The sequence below is a fragment of the Lissotriton vulgaris genome, chromosome 2_1 (genome assembly GCF_964263255.1).
Source record: "Lissotriton vulgaris chromosome 2_1, aLisVul1.2, whole genome shotgun sequence".
In the NCBI taxonomy this organism is placed as follows: domain Eukaryota; kingdom Metazoa; phylum Chordata; class Amphibia; order Caudata; family Salamandridae; genus Lissotriton; species Lissotriton vulgaris.
In genome coordinates, this window is record NC_141687.1 from 826,573,237 (window position 1) to 826,588,741 (window position 15,505).

Genomic DNA, 15,505 nt, shown 5'->3' on the forward strand with positions numbered 1-15,505 from the left:
CTCCATACGAACTATTGTTTGGCACTAGAATGAGAATCCAGGACTTAGATAGTCATACTTCAGTGGTAGAAGAAAAAACCTTTGATATCAAAGATCGTTTGGCTGTTTTACAGGACTTGAATGAAACAAGAAAAAGTCTAAGTAACATAAAGTCTAAGCCAACAACCACTGAAGAACCACCTGTCCCAGCAAGACCTGTCTGGATTCCAAAGATTGGGGATCTGGTCAGAGAAAAGATTGTGGTGAAGAAGGAATTTGGGCCTTCTTACAGAAAAGCAGTACCTGTCTTAGCTGTCAGCGGAACAAGATCAGTAGTACTACCGCCACTTGCTGGTAAAAAGGAAAACAAAGTTGTTTCCATCGACCTGGTGAAACCACAATCATGTGGCCGATAATAAGTAGTAGGCCCAGTGGACTCCCAAGAAATAGCAGAAGACCAAATCTTGCTACAATCCAAGAGGTTCAAACTGAAAGACTAATCACTTTCGATAAACCATCTGTGAATAAAAAAGAACTATGCAACAAAGCCATGGAACTTGTGCCTCTTGAAACCCAAATTGTAACAGTTCAAGAAACACCAGTCTACAACGATGTAGCCTCAGACTATACAAATGTAACAAAAGAGAATGCAAAGATCAATGGAAATCCGGGAAACAATCCCACCAATTGACAGAACTGCATCTGGTTACTTTATCAACTTTGATGACTTTTCCGATGATCCAAGTGAACATGGAGACAAGCCAGCAACAACAACTCTCAAAATGAAAATTACAGAACTTTTTCATCAACTCAAAGAAACATATCTGATTTCCCCTTGGATTGAACTATGGATTGTGTTAGGCGTACTTTTACTCCTCCTCTGGCTCATCTGAGTTTTAATCTTGGGTAAATTTATTACAGTACAATGGACACACAGCAAATCAGAACATCAACTTGGTCCTGAAACCACACAGATCCTCTCACATAGAGAAAAGAGAACTAGCATCAGTGAGCATCACAGCAAAGCCTATACCTGGTGGTAAAGCATGGGACAGAACTGACTATGAAATCTATGGCCCGGTAGAGCTCTTGAAGTATCCAACCAATTCAAGATTTCATTAAGTGACTTTGTGACACCAAGTTCTTTCTCTGATGATTGGGACTTTGAAAACATTAATAATATGATGTCAGATTTAGAAATGTCAGCAAAATTTACAGAACATGATTATTTACAGGGCTCATCGAATTATGAAGAGATGTACTGTTATAACCACTATGGTCATCATTATCTGCATAAATCTGCGAATCCTAGAAATGTTTTTTCTTATAATCAGTGGGAACATTGTCCAACACCGCCAATAGGCAGTTCGAAAACGTTTCATGAAAAATTCCCATACTTCTCATGGTTTAACCACACTGATCCAGAAATGTTTTATTTCAAGATGTTAAATAAGACAGGAATGAAAAACATGCTGACAAATACTAAATTGATTTATTCTGAAAAATGTTATGACAAAATGTCAACATTTGGTTTTGAGTTTTGGAAAAACAACATTGAAACAAAAATAATCTGGGGAACAAAAGAATGGCTGGTACAAGGTCTAGAAGCATTATTCAGAGCCTGCATGATCCCAGAACAAATTATGTTCCTGAATGACACAATTCAGCAAACAACCTGTCTTGGCTTAGCTAAGATAAAAGATTTAAATAACCCGTCTATACCAAAACCTATGCCTTATAGAAACACCACTACAGATGAGAGGTTAGACGTGTCCTATATTTTAAAACAAAACAGAACAAATCCTGAGTGGAAAAAATGGTTGATCTAGCCCATAGACACAAATAACTGTCAAAATAGATTCCTGAACAAAATACAGGGGTTCAAACAGAACTAACAAGACCCTAGATACTCCCAGAGACAACCTCCAGGGATAGTAACAACATATAGTGTAGGAAAACTATGCCTTGACTGGCTACAGAAATCCACACTTCCCGAAATAAAGCAACACTTAACTTTACTTAAAGAAGGTCCTGACTTGCGAGATTTCATAATGGGACCTCGCAAACAGCGTCAAAAACGTTTCATATACGCCGGTATATACACACTTACAATAAAGCTTGGAAATTGAAACAAATTGAAACTGCAGAAAAAATACGGGAAATTGACCGTATCAATTTGGAGAAATCATTTTCTGTAGTGGACAATGGGTTAACGACTCTGTCCTCCAGAATCTATTCACTGGACAGCATTGTATCATCTGCTATTGATATAATAGAGCAGGACATGCTAATGTTACAACATGGCCAGTCCCAATTACGTTCTATTGTACAGCTAGGTTGGACGTTACAAAACCTGCGTTCAGGCTATGTGCCATGGCGTTTAATCAACACAACGTCATTGTTTTCTATCTTTAACCTTACTGATAAACAAATCAGTTTGGCACAGAAAGGAGCAGACTATACGATACGGAGCATTGAAAAACTTGAGAGATTACCATTGACAATGTCAGAAAGACATGTCATTGAATGGATAATACATGGGACCATTACAATCCCGATAACAACTTTTCAGTTTCAATACTGCCAAAAATATGTACCAGCAGGCCTGTATGAAAGGTTGGGTAAAGGATACATCAAATCGACCTGGAATTTACCTTATACACACAAATGTTACAGTTAAGGGAAAAAAGAGGTATTTCTTAGTGGTAATGATTGTAAAAAATCACTAAGCAGTACACTCCTGTGTCAAGGTATTAACTTGCATGGGGCCTGTGAAGGTTCTTCGAACAACATTTCATGTCATCTTCAGGGCACCCCTACTACACAGATAGAGCCATTTTTAAGACAGCTATCCAACGGTAGCTACGTTTTAATAAGTGATCACAGCTGCTGTTGCATGGTGCCAGGAAAAGCCTCTCTCATTACTGTGACGGCCAGGGTCATTAGCTATTTGCAATTATTGTATCCAAACAGCAATCCAGACATGGAGGCGGCAATATGGCCTTATGTGAATATCTCTTCTATTCGAATTGATACTTTAAGCAGAATGAAGTCTATTCTTTTACAGACAACTGTGCCTTTAACCTCGTCCAAAGAGACATATGACCTGCAAGTTTCAAGGACAGCAGCAGAGATACATACCCTGTTATCGACAAATTGCCCAGTGTATTTCGTAGAAATGTTAAGTCAAATCAATTATTTTCCCCTAATTTCCAAAATATTTACCATTTTTTGGCACATGGTACTCTGCTTAAAGTAGAACTATTCTTAGAGAACAGAAGTTCTATTTTTAGAGACTCTAGAGACGATATTTGAATCAGCCTCTACCATATGTACAATCTTGTAGAACTTTGTGATTAAATGGTCTCGACTTTTTTTTCTTTATTCAGAGCCATTTCATAAATGTAATATTCCTGATTCATGCCCTTATTGGGTTATGATAAACCATGTCCTAATGAAGGCATACGAATCTTACCCATATTCAGTCATAGCCCACGCAGCCCAAATAAGGCAAGGCTACGTCCTTAGATTCCTAGAGAGCACAACAAGTTCTTTCGACACACCAAACCTTCAGCAACCTGGGAATTCCCCATGTCTTTGTTTTGATTTGTCATTGAACTCCTGCGAGCACTAAAGGAACGGTCAGTTCTTAGTGACATCTATTATTGACGTCTTATGTCCAACCTTACGTCAAACACGGCACCTTCCAGGTATAAAAATACCAACACTTGCCTTAAGCAAACACACAGTGGTGTGGAGCAGAGCGGCTATCTACTTATCCGAAGCCCAGCTGATGCGAGAGCCGAAGGAAGCCGCCCCTCCCCTTTGACACACTGGAGAAGCTGCCTTTTCTCACGCCGAGAAACCCAGCTTCGGTGTTTTCCAGTCACCCTTGCGGGTTACTGGGAGATGGAGTCCTGAGAAGCGAGATACAAGACCTCCTTCATTCTATAACCAAGGTACAGAGCTGATTCGGGGGCGCTAGAGGGCGCACAAGCGGAATGGCTGCTTAGTCAAGTAGCTCCCGCTCCTTGGCCATTAATCCGTTAAATATCCTCTGCCACAGGGTGAGAAATCATCGCATTCACCCCCCATCTTCTGCAGGGGGTTGCCCTCTACACTCGACCCGAGTTTGGGGCTGCTGTGTGGTCCAGATCCGGCGGCAGCGCCGTTTGAAGTTTCGCCGCCAGCCCGCGCGGTGACCGTGTGCGGAGGTGCCCGGCTGTGGAGGACAACGCGATCCGGCGGCTGGCCACGAGGAGATAGGCCAGACTCGCGGATACATGCTCAGAGCCTGGGCGGCCTCTGCGTGGGACCTAGAGGTCGGTGTTCGGCGCCGTTGTCCATCCGTGCTCCTCGCCCCCAGCTGGAGGACTGCTTCAGGGCACTCTGACCGGAGGTGAGATGTTGCGCAGAGAGAGGGAGCTGGGAGCGTTGTGCCAGCCCCTAAGGCTGTGGAGGGGACACGGACTCGAGAGGCGCCGTCCACGGAGCGGCACAAGCTGTGAGGTGCCCGAGCCGGGGAGAGACGGCCAATCCAACGACCCCTGTGGACGGCGGAGGAGCTGAGGGCGGCTGCGCTTATCGGCCCTCCGGGCTGCGGGAGGGCCTTCTGCTGACTAACTTTCTCACGCGCTCCCTGCATAGCGCTGTTGGTAGCGCTGACTCCCGAGGGCCTCGTGGTCTGCTTCGCCCCTCCGTGGCGGATGGATGAGCCTGGCTGTGTCCTGTATTTGGGCTGTAGTGAGGATTATGACTCTGCTCTGATCACAACGAGCGCTGCCTTCCACACCTGCCGCGAGCTGACGACCTGTGCATCTACCCTCACGGTCTGGGGTTGACTTTGGGACCTACTTCTCCCGCAAGGTGACGGTCCTTATACCACTACTGCCACTGTGCCTCGCTACCCATCCCCACCGAAGGGACCACAGGCGTGAAGGCTATCAGACGGCTTATAACACCACCGTGCAATAGAAGAGCCTCGTCTGACAAATACCACACGGCATCGTCTTTGCGCATCTGCGCGCCACCCTTTTTTTTAGACTGTATAGCCACCCCCTCGGCGGACATCTAGGTGCACGGCAACGTTTTGGTGCGCGACGGCGGAGTGGCCGCGTCCTGCCACCGACATGGTGCGACCAGAAAATCGCCAAACGAAGCTGAGCTTTGATGGCACCAAAAAAGGCGCCAAATCGGTGCCTGCCAATCCTGGGACCAGTGATGCGTCCTCGAGGGCTGCTGCTACTCCCACTAAAGAGCTTGACTTACATAGCCTATTTCAGGCGATGAGGCAAGGGTTTGCCACTGTGGTGGAAAAGGTTGATGGAGTCACTGCCAGGCTAGATGCCCTGGTTCATAAAGTGGATCGTCACGAGGAGCGGCTGACGGCTACGGAGCAACGCATATCCGATAACGACGATATCACTTCAACTCACACCACACAATTGGCCAGGATGGACAATTTGCTCAGAGTCATAGCGGCCAAGAACGAGGATTTGGAAGCCCGCAGCCGCCGCAACAACATACGCGTCACGGGCATTCCTGAATCCACGGACACGGGCAGGATGGAGCTCTATGTCGAGAAACTACTCAAAGGCTCCATTGGAGAGGATGCCTTCTCTCCTCAATTTATCATCGAGAGAGCACACCGATCATTGGCACCTGTTCCCAAGCCCGGACTGCCGCCTAGGCCAATTATCGCTAAATTGTTGAGTGAGTGGGTGGGTGAGTGGCTATATGGGTGAATAAGTGGGTGTGTGACTAGCAGTGTAGGTGAGTGAAATGCTGTGTGAGTGGCTGTAATGGTGAGTGAGTGATTGGGTGTGCCAGTGGCTGTATCGGGGAGTGAGTGGCAGTGTGAGTGGCTCTATGGGTGAGTGAGGGGGTGTATAGTGACTGTATGGGTGAGTGAGTGGCTGTCTGAATGGCTGTATCAGTGAGTAACTGGGTGTGTAAGTGGCTGTATGGGTGAGTGAGTGGTTGTTTGAGTGGGTGTTTAAGTGAATTGATGTGTGAGTGGCTATATTAGAGAGTAAGTGTCTGTGTGAATGACTTGATGAGTGAGTGAACAGATGTGTAAGTGCTTGTATGGATGCGTGAGTGGTTGAGTGACTGTGTTGAGAGGCTGTATGGGTGAGTGAGTGGGTGTGTGAGTGACTGTATAGGTAAATAGGTGGGTGTGTGAGTAGCTGTATGGGTGAGTGTATGACTATGTGAGTGGCTGTATGGGTGAGTGAATGGTTGTAAGAGTGGCCGTATGAGTGAATAAATGGTTCTTTGAGTGGCTGTAGGAGTGGGTGAGTGGGTGTATGAGTGGCTCTATGGAGGAGTGAGTGGGTGTGTGGGTACTGGTATGGGTCTGTGAATGTGTATGCAAGTGGATGTGTGGGTGTGTGAATGGGCGTACAAGAGGTTGTATGGGGTGTGAGTGGGTGTGTGAGGTGTCCTATGGATGATGTCATCACTGCTGTCATCAGTGATGTCATGAGTGATGTCATCAGTGATGTCACTGACCATGTCTTGAGTGATGTAATATGTGAGGTTATAAGCAGTGCATTGCATGGGCATAAATTATAATTATCTCAGGTAACTATAGCTGCTGAATTTCAGTAGTTTTGTACGAACTAAATCTGAACCTAACTGTAAAGTCCCTGTAAACCTTGTTTTTTTCAGTGAATTTCTAAGGTTTTTTCAATTCTATTTCCTCACTATAACATCCCTTTAACATTTGGTTTTTAAAGTGAATTACTAATGTTTTTAAAATTCGATTTCTTAACTAAAACATCGCTGTAACCTTTGGTTTTTTAAGTGAATTTCTATGGTTTTCTGACTTGTAGTCGTGTTTACAGAGCAGTGGAGAAAGGGGGTGTAGCCTTCAATAACCTCTCAGCAATCCCCCAGTGTGGGACTTACTGGAGACGACAGACGGGGTTGTGGGCCCCCAAGGACCCTCCGCAGCCAAGGGGACTTCATCCCCCAACCAGTAGTGTGCCAGGACGCGCATTTGCAGAGTGGTGGAGTAAGTGGGTGGAGCCTCCGATCACCTCTCCGCAATCCCAATGTGTGACACTGTCTGGAGGGATAAGGAGGGTCTCTTGGCCCCAAGAACCTTCTAAAGTCAAGGGGACTTCATCCCTCAACCAGTTGTGTGCCAGGAGGCGTGTTTGCAGAGTGGCGGTAAAAGGAGGCGGGCCTCCAGTGACTTGCTCTGCCATTTTTGTTTTATATTTTGGATTTATTAGGTGAGCAGGCCTTGGTGCCCCATCTTCCCTGAACCAACTTTTACCCTGGGGGTCTGACTTTTCTTTTTTTTTTTATTAAAGGGGGGGGGGGGGGGGGGTGAGCATCCATCCTCCTGGGCCGATTTTGGATCCGGGGACCTCCCAGGGTCTTGGCTTTTTTATTTAATTTATTTTATTTTGGGGAGTTGGGCCAATGGGCCCCCGTACCCAGGCTAATTTTGGCCCCAGGGGCCCCCTCTCCCAGGGCCTTCCCTTTCGCCACCTCTCAAATGGGACAATTGTTCTGCAAGCCTTGCTCCACATATCCCTTCAAAGACTGCATTGAGGAGTTTCTATTTCTATTTTCTATTTAAAATTATTTATACAGCGCACGTACACCAGCGGTTTCATGGCGCTAAACTGACAGAGAACTGGACATGAGGGGAGAAGCTAAGAATATTAGTTAAAAAATTTAGCAAAAAGATGTGCCTTGAGCTGTTTCCGGAACAGTAGGTACGAGGTAGAAGCTCTGAGCTCCAAAGGCAGTGAGTTCCAGAAAATCGGGGCACGGGTCGCAAATTTAGAGCCTCCCCATTTTTTTCTCCGGAACCGTGGGACCGTAAGAAGGGATTGGGTAGAAGACCGGAGTTCCCTGGCGGGACCATAGGGAATAATCTCAGATGAGATGAAAGCCGGAGCCGTGCCCAGTCGTGCTTGAAAGGTGATAGAGGCAAGCTTGAACTGGACACGGGCACAGACAGGAAGCCAGTGTAGGGACTTTAGGAGGGGAGTGACATGGTGGGATTTAGGAAGTTTGAACACCAGGCGCGCCGCCTGGTTTTGGATCTGCTGCAACCGCCGAAGACTATATGCAGGAATACCTGCATATAGGGCGTTGCCGTAATCCAGGCGGGACACGACCATGGCAAGGGTAATCAGTCTAAGTGCATCAAATGAGAAAAAACGGGACACCTTGCGTATGGTACGCAGTGCCAGAAAGGAAGAGGAAACCACAGAGCTGACCTGGGAGTGAAGGGTGAGTTGGGAGTTGAGCTTGATGCCAAGAGTTTTAACTGAGGTCAAGGGGGCAGGTGGGGGACCAAGGGAAGGGGGCCAGAAGATGGGGGACCAGGGGCTGGATGAACCACCCGTCAACACCAGCTCTGTTTTGTCTGGGTTGAGTTTAAGATGATTGTGGTTCATCCAGTCACGGATGTGAATCATGATGGTTTGAAAGTTAAGAGCAGAGTCGGGGGAGGAAGAAAGGTTAAAGACAAGCTGGAGGTCGTCCGCATAATTAAATACGGCGACCTCCATTTGTTGCAGTGAAAAAATAAGAGGGGAGATGTATAGGTTAAATAAAAGAGGGGAAAGGGAGGAGCCTTGGGGGACCCCGCACTGAACATTACGGAAGTCCGCAGTGAAGTCACCCAGGCGGACAGCCTGGGTGCGGTCCCTCAGGAAGGAGGATAACCAGACCAGCGCCGTGCCCCCGATCCCCGCCGCCCTGACACGGGAAAGCAAGATGGAATGATCCACCGTGTCAAAAGCGGCTGAGAGATCGAGGAGGACCAGGGCCTGAGGTTGATTGGTGTCCATACCCTCCCTGAGGTTGTCAAGGACCGAAAGCACTACGGACTCCGTAGAGTGTGCGGGGCGAAACCCGGCCTGGCGGGGGGCGAGGACCCCATTCTTCTCACTGTAGAAGATAGATGCATTGGATAATGCTTGAGGTTCACTCATCAGAATGTGTACTCGCTCGAGTGTCCATAGGTGCTGAAAGTAGGGGTGTGGGAGTGCTACATCACCCTAAAAAAATTCATGCTGTAGTTCAGAAGGTGACTGAGAAATAAGTATGCTTTTAAATTTGTTTTTTATCTTGCCACTTTTGCTGTGCTTAAAATTTCAGGCAATGTCTACTGACAAACTGCTGCTTAGTCCTTTAACATGGAGACTGGTGTTTACTTTCTCAGACTGCAGAGTGAGAGGATTCTGTAAAGTGAATTATGTGATTCTCTTCCTGGGGTACAGGGATGGTCAAAGGAAAGGCTATTGGGTGTCAATTTTTCTAACAAAATTACCTCCACAAATATTTCAGAACATATCGGCATATACAATAGCTCAATATATCTGAAACAATAACTGTACAAACATTTCAGAATACAACAGCATTTAGAATAGCACAAATAAAGCACATTTCTTAAATTCTGAAGTTTGAAAGAAACAAAGATTTTAATAAGATCAAAATAAAACAAGAAACTTTACTAGGTGATTTCCACATATAAGTGGTAATTTGAATGGAAAGTGTGCTGTCTGTAAATGACAATGCGCTACCACACCATGCTTAGTAATATATTTGTGACAATGTGCTACAATATTCACCACCAGCTACATACTGCATGCTTTCCACTCTTTCTGAATACATTTGGTACACTTGTTCATTGTGTGACGCTTGGATTTTTCACCATCTCCATGAATTTAGTGGTGTAACATTCAGCAGCAGCTCATCGTTAAGGGTGGAGAGGCCAAGCCTCCTCACCTTTTGGACATAAAGAGTGTCTGTTAGCAGCCGCGGCCCGTGGAGGGGGTTCGTGGGGCAGGGAGGCGGTGCGGGGGAGGGGCAGGTGGGGGGTGGTAAACAACGGAATATGGATAATTGCAGGTAAGTAAACAATTTAATAAATAAAACGAATTTCGTAGCGCACCTGCATTGCAAAATGCGATGCAGCACACGCTATGAAATTAGTTTTATTTATTAATTTGTTTACTTACCTGCAATTTTTCATATTCCGTTGTTTACAACCCCCACCCTGCCCCTGCCCTTCCCCCGCACCACCTCCCTGCCCCACCGAACTCCCTCCACGGGCTGCGGCTGTCTGTTAGGCCCGGCAAAGGTCAGCCTGACATTCACTCTTTATTTTCAGGTCGGCATCCAGAAGCTAGACATGTGCAAAATGACAGGCTCCTGGCTGTCTGAGCTGAACTTTGTTGGGCTGAGGATTTCACTGCTTATGTGGGCATGACCTCCTCTGCTTGGTCAAAGTCCTCAAAACCCTCCCCCACTGTGACGAGGGAGAGCATCAGTGATAGCCTCATACCTGGGCTCTTCAGTTTTAAGCCCTGAAGTGCCCAGGGCTGGGAATCTACCAGATACTTCATCACAGAGTGGGTGGGGTTAGCAGTCTCTCTGACCCCATCAAAGTCTGTGATGAGGTGTAAGAACTGCTACCTCCATGAAAACTGCAGCAGGTAAGTGTTGTGTTTTTATTGACTGTTCGTTGTTTGTGGGTATGAATGTATGTGTATTTGTGAGAGAGTGCTGTTAATGGCACTTGTCACTCCTCTCACTGGATCATGATCGTGCTTGCCAGTGAGTGTTGAAGACCCGAGAGTGGGCTCACGATTGCCTTCACTAAACCATGGCAAAAGATAAGTTCCTCACCTGTACAAGATCCACCAGGAGTCCCCATTAGTGAAGAGAGCACTCCACGCAAATAGTAGGTTTCTACTGTATCATCTTTTATTGTTGGCACTGGTACCACTCATCCATAGGGTTTGGTATATGCAGCCATATTGTTATGGTCGTAAATCTTTCCGGTCTTCGTTGCCAGTAAGGAAAGCAGCAGAGGCGTCTGAAGTACACAAGTACTTTATTTCCAGGTGAGTCAGGTACATATAGGGAGCAGCAGAAGGCATATCGACCATTAACAAGCATCTGACTCTTCACTTCAAGAATCCACAGTCTCTCACCGCATACTGTGACCTCTGCTCTAAAATGGTAGATATCACAAACTTATTGAAAAATTCGAATATTCATGCATTAATCAACTTATTTGATCCGTAAAGAAGGCAAAATACATTTTGTATCTAAATGTTGTCGTTTCATTACTGCTGCATCTCAGCAATGTAATTTACTGTCAATTGCATCCCCTCTTGGGTAACTCATTATTATTTAAACTAAGATTATGCTTTTATTTATTTTATTTTCAAACTATGGTACTTACTCATGTTATAATAGAGCACATTAACATTAAGGATTAGTTACTTAACTGTAATCCTAGTTCTCTCCCAGGGGTATCCTCATCAAAGTCATAAGGTTCATGGGCGGGAATATTCTAGTGCTTATGACTATTGATGAGGATCCCCTGGAAGAGAACTTGGTAGAAACACTGCACACTAGTATTGATTTCCAGCGAACATTTATTTCCAATGTTTCAATCAAAACACATTATTCTAAGTAATATTGGTAAGGTATGCTGCTACACAGTTAAAGTAAAAGGTTTCAGGTGCAGTGTTGTGAATGTATCTAGGACCCTAATTAAATATTCCAGATTCATGCCCTTATGCAGTTATGATAAACCATGTCCTAATGAAGGCATACGAATCTTACCCATATTCAGTCATAGCCCACGCAGCCCAAATATGGCAAGGCTACTTCCTTAGATTCCTAGTGAGCACAACAAGTTCTTTCGACACACCAAACCTTCAGCAACCTGGGAATTCCCCATGTCTTTGTTTTGATTTGTCATTGAACTCCTGCGAGCACTAAAGGAACATTCAGTTCTTAGTGACATCCTTTATTGACGTCTTATGTCCACCCTTACGTCAAACACGGCACCTTCCAGGTATAAATATACCAACACTTGCCTTAAGTAAACACACGGTGGTGTGGAGCAGAGCGGCTATCTACTTATCCGAAGCCCAGCTGATGCGGGAGCCGAAGGAAGCCGCCCCTCCCCCTTGACACACTGGAGAAGCTGCCTTTTCTCACCCCGAGAAATCCAGCTCCGGGTTTTTCCAGTCACCCTTGCGGGTTACTGGGAAATCGAGTCCTGAGAAACGAGATACAAGACCTCCTTCATTTTATAACCAAGGTACGGAGCTGATTCAAACCTTAGAGAGACTTCTTGATTCAGATTCTTGGCAAAAAGCCTAACTTAACTTAAAACTGCAACTTACTTACTCCTTCCCACGTATTAGGCTTAGTTCAGGTACACCGGGGTAGGCGTATCGTAGAAGCACCAGTTGGGTTCGCTATCAATGTTTTTATGTATGTAAATATTTTATCCGTTTTAAAGTATCATATGGCTAAGAAACCATATCAATGCTTTTACAGTATTATTTTGTAATACTCCTTTTACTGTACGCACTTTACTTCATGATAAGTATTGCAATTGTTGCAATTCATTTCTCTTGCATGAGAAAGAAGACTGCTCAATAAAATAACACCTTTTATTGAAAACGCCTGTCTTTCTATTTCTCTGCACTCTGGTGGAACTAAGCATCCACAATTGACTGAGTGAAATAGTTGTCTATTTTCACACGACTCTGGAGATACACTCCTTATTCTGGGGAAGTAAAGTTGTTATGTTATTTGGTTGTCAGAAGATAATCCCTTCTTGTCTAAATCAGGGAAGTTAACCCCTCCCTATTCATTCGAGAAAGTTTCTAGTGACCTCTGAGCTAGAGACCTAGATGACCTCAGTCCTACGTCTACACTGCTGTTTATGTTATTCCAATGCGCAGAGCCTATTGGGAATATAGGAACTACACTACATGGCGCCCAATGTTTGGTAAGGCGATAAACTAACGCAAGATACTAGAGAAACTCAGTCGTGCTTTTCACACAGACCCCTTTTTCCCGTAAAAACTCCAATAGACGTCTGGAGTGGGTGAAAGGTTAATATCCGCCGAAACTTAGTAGGATGAGAATCCTATGTATTAGTTTACGGTATAGTCAACGTTGAAGGATACAGTGTTCCAAATTATTGTGCACCTAATCTTTGTTTCCTTGAAACGTGATCTGCAACGAAAAACCTTTCTGTCAGTAAAAATGTCAGACAGTGAGGATGAAAGGGAAAGAGTTAGACTAGCAGCTCAACTCGTAGCGGAGGACACAGTCATCCAAAATACAGAACCGGAAGCAATATTCATCCCGGTTAATATAAGGAAAACCATAACTATAAAACTTATAGAAAATGGGGTATCACCGAGAGGCGGTACAGTTGTATTTGTGGTAGGGGCACATGAGTATCGGCAGACAGAGGTATTCTATTCCTGGATAACTTTTCCAGCAGCACATACTGTGGCACGTGAGTTCCACTACTATAAAGTAGCGGAATCTCCAGAGGAATACTCTCCTTTCGAGGCTATTGAAATTCCACTAACATACCAAGAGCACCTGCTCTTATTTAATGGCGCCCTAAAACATCAAAATCACATTACCAGGCTCGGTCCACTAGGTAGACCAGGAGCCACGTGGCCAGTTCTAGCCAGCTACACACCACACCCAGACATTGTAATGTAAAGGAATGTCAGACAAAGAACTTTTGGTTCAACTAAAACAATTAATTAAAATTCATAGACAATTGGTCCAATATGTCATGCGGACTTCAACAGTCCAACCTGTAATTAAAATTCCTCAAAACACCCTCATCAGGGGAACACAAATACAATTACACCACAGAATATTCAATCATGTCTTGGAAATACATCTGCAAAACGGGAACAAATCCCCTTCTGGTTAGCTCAAAAAATCACTCAGATAGAGGCAGTGTTTCCTGATACTACCTCTCACAAAAAACACAGAATTCTGACCGCACCACATGTGGAAGACTGTGACACTTGGGGCACGGTCTTTGCTTCTATCTATACAAAAACACATGGTGTTCCGTCAATGGCGGTTATACCAGATGTACTAAGACAGATTCAAAACGAATACGGTCCAGAACCTGCTTTAACTCTGCTTTAACTCTGGGTATGAAATTACTGAAAGACTTCAAGCAGGTCTCGGCTATATTATTAACCAACATAAAAGGAGAAGCAGCATGTGCGGCAATCCGCCAAAAATTGAAGGAAACAGATATAACAAACCAACCTTTTGAGCTTGCTAAAATAATTGAAAAATGCTATGAAGAATTAGGCAGAGATAGTTTGGGTGGTAAACCAGTAAAACCCCAACTAATTGAAAATCCTTTATTAAAAACAACCTCAATTCTCAAAAGAAGAAATGGGAGGGTAATAAACAAACTACTCCCAGAGAAAAACAATTTCAGTCCAGAGGAAGGTCTCCCCAACGGAGAAATAAGTCTCCAGGCGGAGGGGACAAGTCTCCCCAAGTCTCCCCAAAGGGAGCCCTCTGAAAAAAGATATAACCTTAGAGATAGGGATAAATTAAGTAAACCTGACAGATACCAAGATATTGATACACGTCCCTCTCGATCTTTTCAGACTTCCTCACAGAAATCGGAAAGAAGAGGACGGTCAGAACACAAGGTAGAGCACGTCAAGTCCAAAGACAAAGAACCTGCTCATCAAAGTAAAAAATCACAATTTCCCAGAAAGAAGGTAGCAAGTATTAAAATTAAACATCCTAAGGACACAACTGAAAAAAGGAGAGTGTGCCCAAACAATGTTAAACAGCGCAGCAGAAGTGACCATAGCTCGCAAGATCCTGATGAATCTTCTGGAGACAGTGGACACAAATGAATACATTCAGGTGGAAACTGCAGACATACGAGTTAGCGTGCCCCATAAACTAAATGAAATAACATTACGTATAGAGGGAGATAAAACTAGGAAAATAAAAGGTCTCTTTTGGGAGAATCTTTCTAAAGGCTATGATATCCTGTTAGCTGAAAAAGACTGGCCACCAGAGTTTGTCAGGGAGTGCCCTCATGGCGAAGAAATGATTATGCCTGCCTTCTCAAATCATATCCCAATTCATAAAAATACACATTTGCAAGAAAATGGGCAGTGGCCCAAGCCCCTGCTTTATATAAAAATCATGTAGGATGGGATGAGGATTCTCCTCCCCACTAAATCCAGTTAAAAAATCTACCTACTGCACAAAGGCAGTACCCAGTTAAACAAGAAGCTAAAAAAAAGTCAGGGAGATCTTGGATCAACTTGAATATCATGGGGTGATTGAAAGATGCACCTCACAAATGAACAATCCTTTGTTTCCTGTCTCCAAGCCAGACAATTCATATCATCTAGTTTTGGATTACAGACATCTAAACTCCTGCTGTAAAACATTTGCAGTCCAAAACTCTCACAGTGCAGCACTAATGAATAACATCGTGGGCAAAAAATATAAAACAACATTAGATATCTCTAAAGGATTCTTCTGTCAAAACATTGCACCTGAAAGCAGGTATTTGACCGCTTTCTCGATAAGGGGGTCGCAAAAAAAATGTTCCCGACTCCCACAGGGATTCAAGAATAGCCCAGGATTATTCTCAGCAAGGGTAATAGAATTACTACAAATGTATGATGATCAGGCATTATCCTATGTCGATGACATC